We start from the raw sequence: 13,236 nt of genomic DNA, 5'->3' as shown, positions 1-13,236 counted from the left end.
AGAAATGCAATTAAAACAATTCTGAGATACTACCTCACACCTATCATACTGGCCAAAATGACAGAAATGAAACCTAACAAATTCTGGAGGGGGATATGGAAAAATAGGGATAATAATGCCCTGTTGGTAGAGTTGAGAACTGGCCTACCCATTCTGTAGAACAATTTATATCTATGCTCAATACCCTTTGATCCAGCAATACAACTACTGGGTTTATACCTCAAAGTAATCAAGGTTTCAATTGTACAAAAATATGTATAGCAATTCCTCTTGTGTCAGCAAATATTTGTAAAAATATGGAATGCCCACTGCTGAGAAATGACTGAACAAGTTGTGATATATGATTATGATGGATTGTTATTGTGCTATAAGACATGATGAAAGAGATGGTCTCAGAAAAATAAAAAAACCAAGATTTATATGAACTAATGTAAACTAAAGTGAATATTACTAGGAGAACATTATACATAGTAACAGTAGTATTTTAATGATGATCAACTCTGAAAAATTTAGCTATTCTGATCAGTGCAGTAATCTACAACATTTGCAAAAGACTCACAATGAAAATGCTATACACCTCTGGAGAGAGAACTCAATATTCAATGCAGATGGAAGTATATTTTTCTATATTTTTCTGGCTATTTCCCCCCTACAACATAGCTAAGTTGGAAATGCTTTGCATGACTTCATAAGTGTAATACATATTCTATTTCTTATCTTCTCAGTGGATATGGGAGAAATGCAAAAAGGCAGAATTTGAAATGGAAAATAAAAGTAAAAATTTATTTTTAATTTTTTTAACTTTCAATCCTCCCTTATATCTCTTCTTTTCCATGCTAAACCTCTTCAGTTCTTTCAATGGATACTCATATGAAATGATCTCAAGGACAGTGACAATCTTAGTTAACTTTCCCTAACTTCCTTCCAGCCTTTCTAAAAATTCAAAAACCAGAATTGACTGTAATGTCCATATTTCATCAGACTAAGACAGAATATACTAGTAATATCAAATCGCTAGTTTGAGGCACAATGTAGCTCAAGATCAGTAGTTATTTTGACTCCCACACTAGTATCTGCTAATAATTTCAGATTTTTGCAAACTGAAATATTGTCTAAGCCTCATAACTCTGTTGTCCTAACGAATAATGTGAAAACTGATCAAATATTTTTTTTTCTAAATCTACATATACTATACTTTCTACATTCTCTTAATCTGTTTACTAGTCTACTGACAAAGAAATAAGTTAGATTCTGGTATGATGTATCCTTAAGAAACCAGATTGGCTGCTTGTAATATACTATTTCCTTTTCTAGACATTCACCAATCATTGTATTAATAAACTTTTTCAAAAACTTATTCAGAACCTTGATCAAAATCACTGGGCCTAAGAATAAAATATTAATAGTAAATATAAATAAAATATGTTTTAAAAACTTTTCTTTTTTGGAAAATTAGGATATTTGCCTTTCCCAATACTGTGATACCTTTCTGGTTTTCCACAATCTTTCAAATATTTCTGAAAGTGACTCAATCATCATATCTGCCAGAATCCTGGAATATGGCTCATCTGTCCTTGCTGATTTCTATTCCTCAGGGGCAACAAGATGCATCCTTACCATCTTTCCTAATTATCTTAGTTCAACATTTTTATTCAGTTCTTTCCAATCCAAATAACATTCTTCTTAGTAAAAAAAAAAACCTGAATATAAATAAAAGTTGAGAAATTTAATCTGCTCTCTTTCGCAGGCAACTATCTTCGTCTCATCCATCTCCCATAACAGAAAGAAAAAAGAAAAAAATCATTTTGTGTTTTCTTTAGATTTATACACCAGCCTCAGTTCATTTGAAGATTTAAAATGCCTCATGATATATCTATAAGATTTTGCTACCACGTATTCTCTTTATCCTATAGAAGGAATTGGACTAAAGGATGTCCAATATCACTTTCAGTTGTAGATCTATGTTTCCATAATACATTACCATTCTATTTCCACCTTCCTTTCCTTGTCACCACCCAAAACTTTCCAGTCTTTGTATACCATACTCTAGACCTCATACTCTTCCATCCAGTAATCCTGATATCTTTGTTATTATACAAAGATCTATCTTTTGTCTTACATTTCCTCTGGCTGTTTCCCCTTACTTGAATATTCTCCCTCTTCCACTATGTCTACCAGCTTCCCTGGCTTCCTTCTGGTCCTAACTAAAACCCCACCTTCTACAGGAAGCTTTTCCCAACCCCTTTTAATTCTAGTACCTTCCCTTACTTCATAATTTCCTATAAATCCTGTACATATCTTGCTCATACATATGTGTTCACCTGTTGTTTCCTTCATCAGATTGTGAGCTCCTTAAGGGCAAATACTGTCTTTTGCCTCACTTAGCACAGGGCCTGTTAAATACTTAATAAAAAACTTAATAGTTATTAGGTAGTTAACAGATAGCTTAATAAATGTTTATTGACTGGCTTCCATATATGCCATTTTAAATTCTAAATTGTTCCATTAATTTTGTTGTTTATCCAAATCATTCTTCTAAGAAAATCCTTGCTTTTCTGACTCATGGAAACTATATCTATTAGTTGTTTGTTTGTTTTTTTTATTTCCTTCTTCAGAGCTTTTTATCCTTCCTGAGCTGGTTTGCTCTGGAGAATTTTAAAGCATAGCACTCTATCTAACTTTTAAAATATATCCACTCAAATTCTGTCAAAAATGCCTTCCTTTCCTCCTTTTTATCACAAATTTTAGTCTAGTCACTTTTCTCAGTGTTCCCATCATTTCTCGCCTAATGAGTTACTTTTTATAAAAATCAGACCCTATTGGGATTATTCTGGAGAAAGACAGAGAGACAGAGACAGAGACCAAGACAGACAGACAGAGTTGAGAGATATAGATAAATAATAAAAGAGAATTCTGGGCTGTTCCTGAATTTCTAGTTTATTTCAGACTGTAGTATAGCATATTCAGAAGGCAATATCATTTTTGCTTCTGACTCTGTTCAACTTAACTCAAATGCCCTCCACCATGTTCCCTCTTCTGGTTCCTAGTTTATTCACTTGAACATAGGTTTTTTTTTTCCAATTTTTTTTTGTATTGAATACATAATAACCACCACCAACAAAAAATATTTAAATAAACCAATGAATAAAAAATTGTGTGCAAAACCACAAACCCCAGAGTTAACAATTTGTTTAAAATATATAAAATATATATGTATGCTAATATAAACATCCTCTGCTTTTGAGTTCCCTTTGGATATTTTTCTTCTCATTTTGTACCAGTTTTTAAATGTAATCATAATATTTCTCTTTTTTCTTCTTTTATTTCTTCATAGATTTCCCTTATTTTATTTTTATTTCTATTTGTTATTTCTAATAAAATAATACAACCCATTACATTCAAATACCACAATCTATTCAGTCATTTCACCCATTCTTTACAGTTGTGTTATTTCCAGTTATTTTGTCATTAGAAACAAATTTTCCTTGAAAACTTATATAAATACACAACTTTTTACCCTCTTGCCATTAGAGCCTAATCATAGTAATGGGATTCCTAGATAATGAGAATGAACAGCTTTTCAGCTCTTATTGTATATTTCCATCTTGTTTTCTAAAACAAAAACAATTCACAACTACTCTAGCAATGTAATGTTGGACCCATTTCTCCATTTTCCTATAGGCATTTAATTTGATCACATTAGTCCATTTTGTTATCAGTTAATATAGGATACAAAGACCATGTTTAACTAGATTTGTCTATAGGCAGCAAACACTCTCTGTTGCAAAGACCATACTCTTTCCAAAACCAAGTCTTTCCATTTTGGTCATATCCAATTGGAACTTTTGTTTCAATGCCACAACCCTTCAGGGATGTAAGATTACCCCTATTGTGTAATGAATGCTTAAGTAATATTTGCAGAATATTTATGCTCAGTAAATCATTGTTGTCCCATCAAAAACTGTTTGGATTTTATATATATATATGAATGAGCCTATGAGCCTCATGCAGGTATGTGGGGGTTCTCCAGATACCAAATATATTTCCCTTACTTGTACATATAGTTCCAATATTAATAATGCTTCATTATCCCTAGTACTCCCAGATATAATATAGTTACTTTCTTCATCCCTTCCAATTAGATTCATTTTAACCCCAACTCTGTCAGATATCTAGACTAAACCTCTGCCTCCTCTGGATCATCCGAGGCATAAAATATTCTAGAATAGTCTGCTCCAGCCCATAACCTTAACTTTATATGTATCTCTCATTTTCAACGTGTTTCTTAAAAACAACACATTGTCAGGTCCTAAGTTTTGATCCTTTCTTTTTTCCATTTTCTTCCCACAGATGAGTTCATCCCAATTACAATCAATGTCATAGTTTCTATCTGTGCATTTCCATCTATTTGATTCCTCCTCACTGTGTGTCCTGCTCTTCTTTTCCTCCTACTGTATTCTTCCACAGATATCCAATTTTCTTTGGCCAATACCTCTGCAATTCATACTCCTTCCAAAAATCCTCCCTTATTCTCTGATCTTGCCCTCCTAGTTCCAAATTGCTCCCACCTTTCCAAAGGTCCCTCTCTTATTTCTTCTTATTTTTTAATTCTAATTCTATCCACCTTTCAAAAACCTCTTCCTTATCCCCATGCTCTCCTACTTCTGGATATGAGTTTGATTCTAAAAATTCCTTCCCTCCTTTGTCCTAAGAGTTCCTCCTTTACCCCCTCTTGATATGTACTCCACTATAAGAATCCCTTCATTTATTTATCCGTTTGACCTCCTTTCTCTTAATCCACCCTTCCTTTTCTGGTGAGAGTAGAGTTCTAGTGCTATCAATCCTCCACCCTTCTTCCTCTTCTTTATGGAAGCTCTTCCACTCTTTCTTCCTCTATATGAGACAATCATTTCACCCTCTACCCTCTCAGTCTATTCCACTATGATTTGGGCTCATTCTAAGTGTGTTTCACACTTTCAATGTGTTTCTTGTAAACAACACATTGTAATCTCACATTATATTCAATTAGACCCCAAGTCTTCTATCCAAACATGCCCCTTCAAAATACTAATGCCATTCCTAGGGGGCCATAGATGATATTTTCCCCTGCAGGAAACAAACAATTTGACCTTTTGGGTGGCCTATGCTTAATCTTTCATTACCTTAATATGTTTTTTATAGATTATAATTTTCTGCTGAGTTATGAGATATTCTTCAGGAATAGTTGAAACTCCTTTACTTCATTAAGTATCCACTTTTTAACCTTTTCTAATTATGTTCATCTTTACTGGATATGTTATTCTTGGTTACAAAATGCTGTGTTCCATGTCCTGCATTCTATTAATATTGTGGCTGCTAAGTGTTGGGTTACTCTGATTATATCTCCACAATATTTTTTTCTTGTTGCTTATAATATTTTCTCCTTAACCTAGGAACTATGGAAATAAGCAATGATTGTGCATCTTCATCTTTGAGTCTCTTTGAGGTAGCAAACTATGGATTCCTTTCATTTCTCTTTTAGCCTCTGATTATAGAATTTCTGGGCAGTTTTCCCTGATGACTTCTTGAAGTATGGTGTCTAAACTTTTTTTGAACATAACTATCCAAGTATCCAACTATTGTTATATTTTCTCGCCCTGATTTATTTTCTAGGTCAGCTATTTTTCAGATAGTTTGTTTTATATTGTCTTCAATTATTTCATTCTTTTGATTTTGCTTTATTTCTTATTGTCTTCAGAAATTGTTAGGTTCCCCTTGTCCAATTTGGGAAGGTTCAGGTCTCCAACTAGTATAATTTTTCTATTATTTCATCCTTGTGATCCACTATTTTCTCCTTTAGAAATTTGGATGCTATACCATTTGGTACATACATGTTGAGTACTGTTATTTCCTCATTGTCTATACTGTCTTTTATCAGGATGTAATTACCTTCCTGATCTCTTTTGACTAGACATATTTTTACTTTGGCATTGTCAGATATCGTGATTGTGAGTCCTGCCTTCTTTTTATGAGTTGATGCTCAGTAGATTTGGCTTCATCCTCTTACTTTTACCCTATGCATGTCTACCTTCCTCATGTGTGAATCTTGTAGACAGCATATGGTAGGGTTTGGGTTTCTAATCCACTCTGCTATTCACTTGCTTTTTATGGGTGAGTTCATTCCATTCACATTCAGCTGCCTATTTCCCATTTCTATTCCTAGTCCTGCCATTTCTTCTTTCACTATTTCTTTCTACACCAATATTTTGTTTTTAATTAGTCCCCCTAATTCCCACCCTTATTTTACTTCCTTTTCTACCCCCTTCTTATTCCCCTCTTCTTTTTCTTTACAGTTTTTTTAACTACCCCCACCCTCTCCCTCCCTTGTATTGCTTCCCTCCCTACCAGTCTTTGTGTTACCCTTCTAATTCCCTCTAGGGATGAAATCAATTCTCTGCCCCAATATATTTGATTGTTCTTCCCTCTTTGAGTCAATTTCAATGCACATAAGAATTGAGTATTTCCTATCTCCAACCTTTTTACCCTTCCAGTGTATTGATGTTCTCCCCTCCCTCCCACCATGTGCTTCTTTGTGACATATACATTTACCCCATTTTGTTTCTTTTCCCATTTCTCTTAGTATTAACCTCTTTTTAGCTCTAGTTGCATATATATATTTATGCATACATATATCTATATACATATTTATGTCTTAGCATTTCATCCTATACAGTTTTTCACTGTTCCCTCTAACTATAATTCTTCTAGCTACCCAGGTGATGGTAACAATTTTTAAGAATCACCAATGTCCTCTTTTCTTATAGGAATACATATCATTTTAACTTATTGGGTCTCTTAAGAAAAAGTTGGGTTTTTTTTGTTTGGTTTGGTTTGATTTTTCTTCCTCCCCCCCTTCTTAGTTACCTTTTGATGATTCTCTTGAATTCTGTGCTTAGGCATCAAACTTTCTGTTCATGTATGGGTTTTTAAATTAGTAATCAATAACTAAGTATTATATTTTATAAAATTTTATTAATAATAACTAAAACAAAAGAACTGCCTTACTTCATCCCAATTGAAGGTTCAAAAAAGTGACCGAGGGAGAGGTTACAGCCACTTAAATACAATCATGCAAAATGTGTGGACTCAGGAAAATGTAATCCTGGGAAAACCTAAGGGAATTCTGGGAGATGAAGTCCAAAGTCTCAAAATCTCCATTGATACACATTACCCCTGTGATCCTATTGGGGAAACCAGTTTCCCCAAAAGGATCATGGAAACATAACTATAAAATTATAATAATTTGTGAATAAGAGGAAAATAGAAAAAAAAAACAATGATTACTAGGTTGACAAAAGGCCAATTTGGGGGCAATCCCCTTTGGCATCAGAGTTTATATTTTAAAAAAAAAAGGCATTTCAACCCCCCACAGTTCAATTCACATCCCAAAGTTGACTTCGGATCTTCTGGTGCAGCATGTGATCTCTGCAGGCATCTATCTTTATGGGGCATTGTGGATTCTGGGAGGTATCAAGTTTCTTATCCTAAAATTACTCAAATTTAAATCAAAGTTCACAACAATAACTTAGCTCTTATTGATGTAGGAAATACATATATGGACCTTGATTTATCCAGAGAAAGGGACATTAGACAAATACGTAGACAATTTGTTGAGAAGTGTTGTTCAGTGGTAAAAGACTTCTTTAAAACTAGCTGTCTTAATTAGGACTCTATGGACCTTGAAGAATTGAGGAGAATAGCAATCTATGTTTATAAAAGCCATGCAAAAAGATATGAGGGAAACAATAAGTCAGTGGAAAAATTAAAGAAAGAAATTAAAAATTTACAAGGACAACTGAAAAGTAAGAGAGACCATAACCCCTTTGCAGGAATGCACAGATAAATCATTAACATGCCTGCACTGTGGAAAAATAGGCCATGTAATGATGGTCTGTAGGAGCTGGTTACAGGATAAAAGAAATAATAACAACTTTAGAAATAATAACTATAGGAATTTTAATGCCAATCAAAATAATGACAGTACTCCAAATGAGGAAAATGATAATGCACAATACAATGCCCAACAACAATATATAAAAAATGGAGCTCATCAATTTTCATAAGCAGACCAGATGCAAAATGTGACTCTATTGGCTCTCTAAATGTAGTAGGTGTATCAGGAACACCTTTTAAGGTTCTAAAACTTTTTCCTTGCATGGTATGTGTGGAACTCCTAACTGTTGAACATTCTTTTCTTTTAATTCCTGGATCCCCCCACAAACTTGTCAGGGCAGGATTTACTATGCAAACTATAGGCCACAATCATTTGCACCCCAGATGGCTCTATGTCCTTGGAAGTGCCTGAGGAATCATTAAATTTACTCCCTGTACTTCTCTCAGAGAGCCAGGAGGCAAAAGAGCCTCCCACCTTTGAAATACCTACAGATATATCAGATTCTCTTTGGGCCATGTCTTCTTCCAATGTAGGCTTACTTAATTCAGCTGTTTCTGTGCAGATTAAAACTAAATCTAGCCACCTTCTTCCATTCCTCAGTATCCTCTATCAAAGGAGGCAACAGAGGGCATTACCCTGCTAATAAACCCATTAACTGACCAGGGCATAATAATTTCCTATAAATCTGAATACAAAACGCCTATCCTGCCCACTAAAAAACTAAAAATGGGACCCGGTGGCAAACATCTCTATAGATTTGTACAGGATTTGAGGGCTGTGAACAATCACATTATAAAGATACACTGTAGTTTCCAACATAAGTACTATTATTTCCTCTATTCTAAGCACAGCTACATACTCTATAGTAGTGGACTTGTGCTCAGCCTTCTTTTCCATACCCATACATGAGAACTACAGGCATATCATTGCTTCCACCTGGAAGGGCTCTCAGTATACATGAAGTTGTTTGCCCCAGGGGTTCATGAAAAACCCAAGTTTACTAGCACAAATTTTGAGCCAAGACACAGATAATATAAAATTTAAAAATAGCAAATTAATCAAATATGTAGATGATCTGCTCTTGGCTTCAATAGATGTAGAAGCATGTCAGGTAGATAGTAAACACCTTCTTTTGGAATTTCACAAAAGAGGGCATAAGACCTCGAAGGATAAGGTTCAGTGGTATCTCTCCAAAGCAAAATATTTGGGGTTTATTCTGACTGCTGGTCCCCATTCTATTTCTCCCAAGTGAATTGTAAATAATCAAAAATTGAGTGTTCCTACCACTAAGAAGCAGTTAAGGGCAATTTTAGGAGCAAAGGGGTTTTGTAGACAATTGAACCCTGGGAAAAACTAAGGGATTTCTGAAAGATGAAGTCCAAAGGCTCAAAATCTCCATTTATACACAGGTCTGGTCTTTTCTTTACAAATGCTTGGAATTCTTCTATTTTGTTAAATGGCCATACTTTCCCCTGTAAAAATATAGTCATTTTTGCTGGGTAGTTGATTCTTGGTTGAAGACCTAGTTCCTTTGCTTTCCAGAATATCATATTCCATGCCTTTTGGTCTTTCAGTGTAGCTGCAGCCATATCCTATGTTATCCTAACTGTAATTATTTGGTGTCTGAATGACTTCTTCTTAGCAGCATGTAATATGTTTTCCTTGGTCTGATATTTGGCTATATCATTCTGAATCAGTCTGAATTTGTCTATAACATTCCTTGGTGTTGTCAGTTGGGGATTAAGTACAGGAGGTGATCTGTGGATTCTTTCAATCTCCACTTGTCCATCTTGTTCTAGAATATCAGGACAGTTTTCTTGGATTATTTCCTGTAGGATGATGTCCAGGCTTTTTCTTTTGTCATGGTCTTCCAATAGACCAATGATTCTTAAGTTGTCTCTCCTGGAATGGTTTTCTAAATTTTCTATTTTGTGAATGAGGTGCTTCATATTTTCTTCAATTTTTTCATTCTTTTGATTTTTTTTTTTATAGTTTCTTGCTGCCTTGTGAAGTCGCTTGCTTCTAATTGATGTATTCTGGTTTTTAAAGACTGGATTTAATCTGGATTTTTGGTCATCCTCCTTCTGGTCTGATTTTCTTTGGAAGTCATCTTTCATCTTCTTTGCCTCATTTTTTAAGATGATTAATTTTGGCTTTCAAAACATTATTTTCTTGTTTTAGTTCAAGTGCCTCTGTTTCCAGATGACTTATCTTGCTTTTTAAGTTCTTTTTCCAGTTGCCTTCAGTCTCTCTTAATTGTGTTTTGAATTGTATTTTGAGTTCTTCCAAAGCCTGTATCCAATTTGCTGGAGTTTCTGTGTTTTTGCTTGATGTTTGTTCACCCTTCTTTGTTGCATTTGTTCTTTGTTCACTGCCTAGGTAGAAGCTGTTGATTGTAATTTCTTTTTTCTTTTTCTGTTGTTTGCTCATATTTGTCCTTTCTTTTCCCCCTGTAGTTGCCTGCACTCTTGCTCCTCTCATTGTGTGTTGGATCTGTGGTTTTGGACTTTTCTGTCATTCTTCCCCCTTGGAGCTTAGTCAGCAAATTTCTCAGCACAGTCTGTGGGGGAGGGTTGTTGGAGCTTGAGCTTGCCTGTCCTATTAAGGCTTTGATGAGATTAAGCTCATCTGAGTTGCAGAGCTGAATTTGCCCTGAGGCCAAAACCTGGGGTAGGAGGTGGCAATATAAAGTGTCTCCCCTGCTGCAACTAGGCTATCGGCTCTGTGCTTCTTCTCCAACTGTTTCCCCACCGCCTGTGTGCGACACTCTGAGCCTGGCACAGCTTTGCCCACAAGGTACTCCTTCCAGACCAGCACCCTTGCCCTCCCAGAAGTTCCATCTACCTCTGGAGGCTCAGTGCTCTAGGTGAGGGAGGTGTCCTGGGACCTTCCTTCTCCCTTCCCCTTAAACCTGAGTATTCTTGAATTCAGGCTTTTGGGGAGTGTATCTTTTAAGTTGAGTCCAGCAGGAGGGTTCCTTGGCTCTGTCCTGTTGTTAGATTTGATTTTTCAGTCCCCTAGGAACATTTAGTTTGTAATCAGAAAGAAAGGGTTTTCAGAGGTCTGAACTTTTGCTGCCTCTATGCCACCATCTTGACTCTGCCCAGCTGTAGAATTGTTTTGTTGTTGTTGTTGTCTGTGGGGCATATTAAAAGGTCAAGGATGCTTCATTCTATGCTCTGCTATCTTCATAACCTACTTCACCATCTTCCCACAATGTATCTCTAGTTTCTTGCTACACATTATTATCCTTCTTTTTACTGATTTGTTCCTTTTGGATAAAGCAATCAAAAGCAAGTATAAGAGAAGAATTGGAGTTGAAAGAAAGATTTGTATGGCTTTGAGCAAAAGAGTAATCTCTTTGAGCTGTAGTTCTTTCATATATAAAAGAAAAAAAAAATCCTTTACATGCCCTAAATCTCTGTAATTCTATATCAAACTTGACAATTAAAATTGCCAATACTATGGAACAGAACGAATTGGGTGTTCAGAAGAATAATGCCTCTTGGGTGAGGGCTTGCTGAGCCTTTTTCAGGATTATTTTCCTTCTTTAGTATCTATTGTTCACCTAGCTCTCATCTGTGACTCTAAGAAGCTATGGCATACATAGTGTCCACACCCCAGTAAACCTTCTGGGGAGGCCTCAAATTCCTCAGTGAGTTAGGAGGGAGTCTAAAACTCCCTTGGGGATTTAAAAACACTTCCCCCTGGCAGAAGGGGCAGATGAGAACAATATGTTCTCATGTGACCAGGAAGTCAGAAAAAAGCATACTGTGGAGTACATAGAGTTTGATTAAACTAGGAAGAAGTCAAGGTCACCCATTTTCTCTTGAGCCATTATAAGTCATTTTGACTTTTGTCTTCCAATGTCTCTGGAGGGGAGAGTGAAGCTGATGACTTTGTGCAATTCTACCTCATTTAAATCCAACTTATGTGTGAGTCAAAAGACATCACTAGTGATGTCATTTTGGTCCTCTGAGTATGAAGAACAATAATCAATCAACTATAGATGAGCTGAAAGTATATTACTTAATACTTCTTAAATTCTGATTTTAGGAACAATGAAAAAATGAATTTTCTCAAATAAAAAAAATATATATATAATATCAGAGCATTTTGTCACATTTCAATATAATCATTTGCCTCCTTTAAAATTATCTAACTGTGGAGACAGCGAGGTGGTTCTTTGGATTGAAAGTCAGGCCTAAAGACAGGAGGTCCAATGTTCAAATCTGTTCTCAGCCCCTTCCTAGCTGTGGGACCTTGGACAAGGCACTTAACCCCAATTGCCTAGCCCTTACCACTTTTCTGCCTTGGGACCAATACACAGTATGGATTCTATGACAGATGGTAAGGTTGTTTTTTTTTTAATTATTATTATTATCTAACCATAGGGAGAAAATGATTTCTCAGTAACGAATAAATTTTTGTTGATGCCAGTATATCTCAAGGCTGGGCATATCAAACTTACTTTCCTGCCAAATGTAAATGCCACTTTGAATGGAAAGAAAAATTACCAGCCAAGTTATGAAATTCATTTTTGCTTATGAAAAGTCACTTATAAAAATTCAAAACTATCTACAACTAACTTGAATTATAAGTCTTCCAGACCCCATATTACCAAAAAAAAAAAAAAACCTACCAGTGACAAAAATATCCATTATCCATCCATTATCCATTATCTAGACATACCACAGTCCTCATGATGATGATGGCACTCAGGAGATAGAAGGCAGTGTGGTACAGTGGAGAATCTTGCTCACAAATGCTTCTTACCTGCAAGACCTTTAACTCACTTGACTTCATGGGGCTCAGTTTCCTCAGCAGTAAAAGGAGGGATTTGAACTTGGTAGCTTCCATGATCTCATCTAGCTCTACATCTCAATTCTATCTAGATATTTGGTCCTATGATCCACTGGTATAGTCTTCACTCCAGAGAAACAGTTGAAAGATCCTAGAATTGGTAGTCAGGAGAGTTCTCTAAGGAACCCATATGTAAGGTAAGCCCGAATACTGTGACAATGTCACTAAAACTCTTCCAAAAGCAAAGAACTAAATTTAGATTTAAAAAGAGCAGGTCTGTGGAGCAGATAGGTGACTCATTGAATTGAGAACCATTCCCAGAGATGGGAGCTCATGGGTTCAAATCTGGCCTCAGATACTTGACTTGGGCAAATCACTTAACCCCAGTTTCCTAGCCCTTCTTACTCTTCTGTCTTGGAACCAATACACAGTACTGATTCTAAGACAGAAGGTAAGGATAAACAAAAGACCAGGTCCAGCAACACTGAACAAGGTTAATG

General features: G+C 35.6%; 1 pseudogene; it reads right to left on the bottom strand.

Moving 5' to 3' along the window:
• LOC100618195 (protein ERGIC-53-like) overlaps positions 1 to 12,793 on the bottom strand; it is a 78,251-nt pseudogene extending 65,458 nt beyond the window's left edge.
• Between the last annotated feature and the right edge of the window lie 443 nt (positions 12,794 to 13,236).

Source organism: Monodelphis domestica, chromosome 3 (assembly GCF_027887165.1).
Source record: "Monodelphis domestica isolate mMonDom1 chromosome 3, mMonDom1.pri, whole genome shotgun sequence".
Lineage (NCBI taxonomy): Eukaryota > Metazoa > Chordata > Mammalia > Didelphimorphia > Didelphidae > Monodelphis > Monodelphis domestica.
This window is presented reverse-complemented; position numbering and strand designations above follow the sequence as displayed.